This window comes from Pseudorca crassidens, chromosome 9, assembly GCF_039906515.1.
Source record: "Pseudorca crassidens isolate mPseCra1 chromosome 9, mPseCra1.hap1, whole genome shotgun sequence".
Classification (NCBI taxonomy): Eukaryota; Metazoa; Chordata; class Mammalia; order Artiodactyla; family Delphinidae; genus Pseudorca; species Pseudorca crassidens.
The window spans coordinates 29,345,014-29,352,510 of record NC_090304.1 but is presented as its reverse complement, the minus strand read 5'-3'; the positions used below and the strand labels follow the sequence as shown (position 1 = coordinate 29,352,510).

The following is a 7,497-nucleotide window of genomic DNA, read 5'->3' as shown; positions in this document are numbered from 1 at the left end:
GAAAAGCACTCTAGGTCCACTCTCTTGTACATGGCCTCATTTGCCATGTACCCCCATAATGATCCAGTAATAGTAACATATTGTTTCTCTTTGCTATTTCTTTCCAAATGCTATTATCTCTACTTAAATTCTATCCACAATTTAAACCGACCTCAAATGACACTTTCTCGAAAACCTTTTTTCACCCTCCCAGAAAAAGTACTACACTTTATCACATCACATTCTCCTTATTTGTTCTTCATTTATATTTTTCTATATCAGGAGCTTCTTAAGATTAATAAATATGTCTAATTTATTTATATTATTGTCCAAGACCCAGCATAGTGCCTGGACATATTAGAGTATGTATATTTCTCATCTTCCATTGTGTACCTGATAGCTCTTCACCGTACATTGTTTGCCCTCTGTCAAGAACCATCCCACGTGAAGCCCCCTCCATGATGACTTTCTGCATGGCTTTAGACTTCCAGTGATAGCTCTTCTTTACAGTCATCCATAATTACCACATCCTGTTTGCTTCTCTTTTTTTTTCTTTCCTTTTCTTTCTTTTTTTTTTTTTTTAATGTATGTCTGTCTGACTAGAGTGCAAGTAGCTTCTGAGCAGGGAGAGCATACTGTGTTTTATTTTCATGTACCCCTGAGTTTGTGGTATTTCATAAACAGCCTGAAACTGTATATAATTTTTAAAAGTATGTGCTCCTTGGACTTCCCTGGTGGCGCAGTGGTTAAGAATCCGCCTGCCAACGCAGGGGACATGGGTTCAAGCCTTGGTCCAGGAAGATCCCACATGCCGCGGAGCAACTAAGCCTCTGCACCACAACTACTGAGCCCGCGTGCCACAACTACTGAAGCCCATGTGCCTAGAGCCTGTGCTCTGCAACTAGAGAAGCCACCACAATGGGAAGCCTGTGCACCGCAACGAAGAGCAGCCCCCACTTGCCGCAGCTAGAGAAAGCCAACGTGCAGCAACGATGACCCAAAACAGCCTAAATAAATAAATAAGTAATAAAATAAAAGATATTAAAAAAAAAAGTATGTGCCCCTTTTTTGGGAGAGAGAGCTCGTAACTTGAATTACATTCCGAAGAGATGTACAACCTCAAATCATTTAAGAGCAACTCTTCTGAATTTGCAATAACAATGGTAAGAATAATTTATTTGTGCAGGATTTTACAATTTACAAAGAACTTCCTCATGCATTACCTATTCATTCTGTATAGCAGCCCTGAGAGGCAGCCGTGGCAGACATTCTTACCTCTATTGATCAAATAAGGAAACCAACACTCAGGGTGGTTAAGAGCCTCCACTGGAGAGTAAGTCTCATGACTCCAGAGCTGGAGTTCTTTCCACTATATGCACCAAATGGCATCTTTCCATAAATACTGGTTTGTTTAATCTTCTTTGGACACATGGAGTAGGCTAAGCTCCTGCAAGCAGCAGACAGGCAGGTAAAACTTGAATTACCCTTTATACTTAATGAATGAGGTGAGTTACTTTATTCTCCCAGTCATTTGTCTCAGCGTCCTGCTTTTGTATAAAAGGAATTTCCTTTTCATGCTTTCATCCTAAATACAGATTAATTAGGAAAATCCCTGGACTCTCAACACCAGCATCTTCTTGTTCATCATTGAGAAACATTTGTTGAATGCATTTCATATGCAAGGCACTGCGCTTAGTGCTAACAACTGTAAATACATGAGCTGATACATGCAGACCATTGGACAATTAACACTAAAATAAATCAGCTGGTCCAGCCAGCATTAGGAAACTGCATCACTGAAATACTGTTTCAGTAATACTTAATGGACTGAGGGCCTTAAAGTGAACTATATATACCCTTTGAACTGGTAATTCTACTGCTAAAAATTGGTCTTATATAATTCTAAATCTAGAAAGCTCTTTATGTTCTAAGTAGCATTATTTAAAATGTTAAAAGAATGGAGACAACCTAAATCTCCAGCAATAGAGCAATTGGTATTTAAATTTTGATTCATTACTTGTGGATGAACAATTGATCCTTAATCTTTTTTCTACCCCAACACACTTGAGGGAATGCAACATCTTTATCTATAGCATTGGCTCACCAATACAGAGATTCACAGCTGAAGTGGCAAGAAAAAAGAAATAAAACTAAAAATCTTTTATGAAGGACAGAAGGTATACATTGAAATGCACCTCATAAAGTTCTTCTACTCTCCTTCTTCCTGGGATAAGGAATATTCTTACTTTGTAGAAAATTCATGGTTCCTGACATTAGAAAATACTCATCTGTTGATTGCGACAATCCACTATTCCTCCTGGCTGTGCTCTTAGAAACAGGAGCTTCCCTTTCTTTGGGAAATTGCTCTTCCCCAACTTCTTATAGTTTTAAGGGAGAGAGGGGTCTACCCCAACATAGCGACTGATCCAGGTCCACCAGAGTCCTTCCCTGGGAGCCAAGAAAGCTCATTCCTCTGGGATTCTAAGTGGGAGGATGTCAAAGTACTCTCCCTCTTCTTACCACATTATGTGAATATTTCCTATTTGTAGTAATTGAGAAGAATACCTGATCAACCCCTGTTCTTCTAAGTTACATGAAATAGCCTTTTTCTTCTAACATTTTTTTTCTCTTAAGCTTATTCAGTTTGGATTTTTGTCACTAGCAAGTAAAAGATTCCTGAGTATATAACAAGTTAATATGGATCCTACCAATACAAACACACTTATAACAAATTAAAATACACCAAAATTCCAAAATTTTATTCATAGGAAAAATACTGTATGGAACGGTTCCAAAGTAATGATTATTGATTTATTACAGATCAATTTTTCTCTCAATCTTCCTACATTTCTGTATTCTCTCCCAGATTTTCTGTAATAGGTGTATGCTTCATTTTAAACTGTAAACGGTAGCACTCACAATACACGTAGTCTGGCACCGTGGCAACCTCCCAGAAGAGGAAGGGGGCAAGAGAGGGAGAGATGTAGGCAGTTAGGTATAGACTGCTTACTGAAAAGTATATTGTTTCCTTTTCACTTCCACCAATTGCTCCTTGAGAAAATATGCTAAGTGCCACTGAAATGTTTAAGTTACATGCTGTCAGACATCTATAGCTGTCCTGAAGGTTAGTAGTGGAAAATGTTAAATCGACATTTGCTCCTGAGGAGTGTGTAGGTGTTTTATTGAGAGAGAATGTCAGATAAATAGAGGGAAAGGTTAAAAAAGAAGGCTTTCATTTTAATAAATAGCAAACAGTAAATATTTGGGTAAATCTTAACAGACTCATGCAATGTTTTGACACCACTGGTATGAAACTGCCAGAAGAGGTACTTCCTGGGCCAGGGCAAAGATGGACCATCACAGCAAGCCATGTACAGTCTAATCCCAGTAGCCTATTGTTAGATAATATTTGACTACTACTTCAGGAGGAGTGAAATGGCTGTGATGATCTGTATATCCTCTTAGCTTTATCAGCAACTGACAGAGCCTTGAATATGGCAGACACCTTAGGTTATATTTCTTTATCTGAAAGGAGTCCCAGGTTCAGGAGTCCCGTGGTGTATAATAGTCATCCGCTGTATAGCAAGTGAAGATAACAGAGCCTCCACAATAGACTGTAATAGGGTTAAAACTGGTGTTGGTTTCTGAGTAGGCAATTTGCTAGCAAAGCACAGGGCACTTAAAACTGAGCTGAGATTATAGTATCATTGGATTCAGTCTCATTGTCAAGAGATGGATGGAGCAGGGCTCTCCAGGAAAATGTAATAGTTAAAGGAATTATTAAAAAATTTAATCAGATTATGTATCATCTTTGGAAATTTGGACAGTAAATTTAGGCAGTCACATTTAACCCAAGAATTGAATTCTGAAAACTAACTTCCCAAAGTAGGATTGAGAGATCACATGGCAAGTTGAAGGAAACATATTTTCTGGCCCCTCCCAGACCTGTGTTTCCAAGACATGTTCTTATGACAGATTATAATGTCAATTTGGTGATTGCAGACATTTGCCAAAATACTTCATTATTTGGCCCTGTGATAAGGAGATTAATTTAGCATAGACTTTCATCAGACCTTTATCATGCCTCACCTGGAGCTCTTCCCTAGTTGACTGTCTGACCTCTCAGCCTCCACCTCTTAACCCTTCCAGTTCGCTTTCCCCACCACTATCAGCATGATCTTCAAAAAAAAAAAATCTTATGAGAACTTGCTTCTATCCAAAAGAAAAGAAAACAAGAACTGAGGAGCTAATTCTCTCTTTTAGTTTTCTGTTGCCTAGAAAATTGTCTTCTTCTTTATCCTGTTATTATATCTCACCTCAACCTACCTGTCTGTACCACTTCTTGCTGCTCTTTACATGGCTCCCATCTTCTTCAGCTACCTTAAATTTCCAAATGTTCCTTAATATGTCACAATTTTTCATGTCTCTGAGATTTTATTTGCATATGTTTTTCCTCTGATTAGAGTGCTTTTGCCTCCTTCTTCATCTGGGGAAGGTAGTGAATCATGAGGCGGGAGAGAAACATGGAAGAGTGTAGTGGAGAGCTGTTAAATATTGGTGGAGAATTTGTACTTTATCCTAAGGTCAGAAACTAGAGACTCAGACGATCTTGAATCAGAACACTTGGGGTGAGAGCTGTCTGAAATTTCTTTCTCTTTTCAGGGATCTGGGATCTCTGGAAAGAAAAAGGACTCCATAACAGACCCTGACAACACAGTGCTATAATTCCTCTGATAAAAAAAAATCTCCACTTTACAAATGAGGAGACTGAGAACCACACAGTTGTGCCTAGAATCTTGTGACTGGTAAATCCGTTATACCATGCTGCATCTAGACTACCTCAGGTATCCCATCTCAACTGCTTCTTGACACTTTGCTTGTGCAGGTGCTTTAACATCTGTCAAGTGGTGTTGTAACTTACAAGCTTGCAATTTTTTCTCCCTCTTTAAGTTGAAGTCTACAAGAATATGTCATTCAAGTTTATTGCCACAGTGCCTGGCACATTATAGGCAAGACAAAAAAAAATTGTGGCATGACTGATACGTAGAAGAAAACTTGGTCTGAAAGCACCTTTTTCGTCATTGCATCCACAAAATATATTGTGTCCTACCCAAATTGGTACTTACAATGGCCCTATTTACTATTTTTATTTATAATCTAGATGACAGAATGGTGACCAGCAATACTGTTATAGCTAATAATATTTTGCCTGACTTCAAAAGAAAAGGATTTATATTTAAAACATCTTAGGAATTTGAGAAATGTGAAGATGTGATTCAATACTGTTTATAATTACTATGTGAAGAAAAGAAAAATAATCTCTGAATGTATATTACACAGGACAAGCTTTAAGAAGATCCCAGAAAAGAATTTGTAGATCATTTTCGATCATAAGCAAAATATGAATTCATAATCTTCATACTTTATTGGGTTTTTTTTTTCATTTTTTTAACTGATTTTTTTTTCCTTCTATTTTTTGGCTGTGCCACGCATGCAGGATCTTAGTTCCCCAACCAGGGATCGAACCTGCGCTCCCTGCAATGCAAGCGGGGTATCTTAACCACTGGATCTCCAGGGAAATCCCCATGCTCTATTGTTAATTAAGTAAAACACATGTGAATTGGTAATGAAGTATAAAGTTATCTGGATTATTTGTGGTTCTTAGATGACTGAACCTCTATCTATAGTCTATGACTTAAACAACATATAAAAACTTGAAAAACACCCATTGATAAAGGAAAAAGGTGGGTAAGCAGTGATAAAAATTGACATCTAATATGGATTAGGCATGTTGTTATAAATGATTTATGCATTGTCACATTTGATCCTCACAGCAACCCTTTGAGAAGGTTGAGTAAACTGGGTCTCAAATAAGTTGCTCATCCACTTAGTCAATGGAAGAGCCAAGACTCTCATCCAGAACTGAGTCCAATTCCTATAACCTTTACCCAGTACAACACTGCCTTCAGAAGAAATTTGATTTCTGTGTCCTAGAGAAAATAATATTGCGAGGGCCTATGAATATTATAAGGAGTATATATTTACACATAATATGAGAGTCCCGGCTTCCATCAAAGCCTGGACATGAGACCACCCGGTTATAAGTTTCAGTTAGGTCATTTGAAGAGGACACTAGAATATATTGCCTTGGAAAGTGGTGGAGTCTTCTTGGGAGATCAGATAGAGAAAGTTTTAAAGGGCTACAGCTTTCTCTCTGGAGGTGAAGTAGTCATAATGATGAAAGTCTCATTTCAGCCTTAACTTTTGATTTTAGGTAAACAGGGTACTAAATGCCGATCGAGCATCTTTAGAGACTCCAGGGAAGGCAGCAATTAGTACTGCTCTGCTGTATAGGGTAGCAGGACTTCTGTTGGAACAGCTGTTTGTTGATCCAGCTGACATTCTCTTTCATCCACCCATCCATTGTTCTCCTTAAACAATAGCGAGATACAAATGTGAGTCTAACTCACTCTAATGAAAAGGGTAGAGTTTCTTTCCCTATAAATATTTTCAAAAGCCTTGATGATTCATGAGATTTGCACAAATACGTTTAGAGCTGAAAGTAAGTGTATAAGGCATTTGGAGAATACTCTGCCCCTGGCATAAGAGGGAGAGGAGGGATCCTACATTAAAAATAACTCTGCTTGTACTTTTAACGCAAACATGCTCTTCATTACTGTCCTCCCTACCCAACTCCCCCCTGGAAAAAATAAACATTATCCAAAACAAAACCTGACAGAAAAGAGGACAGCTTCTTGGGTGGGCATGAATGCAATCTTGCCTGAAGCCAGGGGTATACACAAGATGACCTTTAAAATTTCCTTTCAACCCCATTATTCACTGGGTTTATCTAAACATTGTTTATGAAGGAAGATAAAATATGGATGAGTTTTCAAATGAAGAAAGCAGCAAAGACTTACTGACTCTGTCTTGTTGCAAAAGGGAAATTGGATTTGTACCTTCATCTCCTGCATTTCTCATTTATTTCATTCGGGCATGCGGGGGATGTTAGCAAGTATCAAATTCACCTGTGAAACTCAGCTTGTACAATAAAAACGATGGCTTCCTCTCTTTTGCTCTGCAGAATCTACATTTTCATTTCAAGTTAGTAGTCATTCTTGATACTTCTCCCTTAGAGAAGATTCCAAACTTTAAAAAAATCTCCCTCTGGGCATCTTTCTTTTAGAAACGCTTCTGAAAAGAGGAGCTCAAAGTAAATATGAGATTTGACTCAAACACCTGTGGTTTTCCCAAACATTTTCCAAGGTATCCTATCACAAAACCTAATTTTTTTTTTTTGTTCCTTGTCTTTCATCTAGACACTGAAACCCACTCATTTAGGGCTGTTTCTTACAATTCGGGATGCAGCTTGAATGCCACCTCTTCAGAGATCTTCCTGACCACCCCAACCTAAAGTAGCCACTCAGTCACTAACTGTCACACCCCATTGTTCCAAATCTCTACCTTGAACTTGTTACCATCTTATTTATTTAATGCTCACACCTCTCAGTTGGAATG

At 38.2% G+C, this 7,497-nt stretch overlaps 1 pseudogene; it reads left to right on the top strand.

Moving 5' to 3' along the window:
* The first annotated feature begins 6,063 nt into the window (after nt 1-6,063).
* Nucleotides 6,064-7,497, top strand: part of LOC137230444 (hypoxia-inducible factor 1-alpha inhibitor-like) — a 95,744-nt pseudogene continuing 94,310 nt past the window's right edge.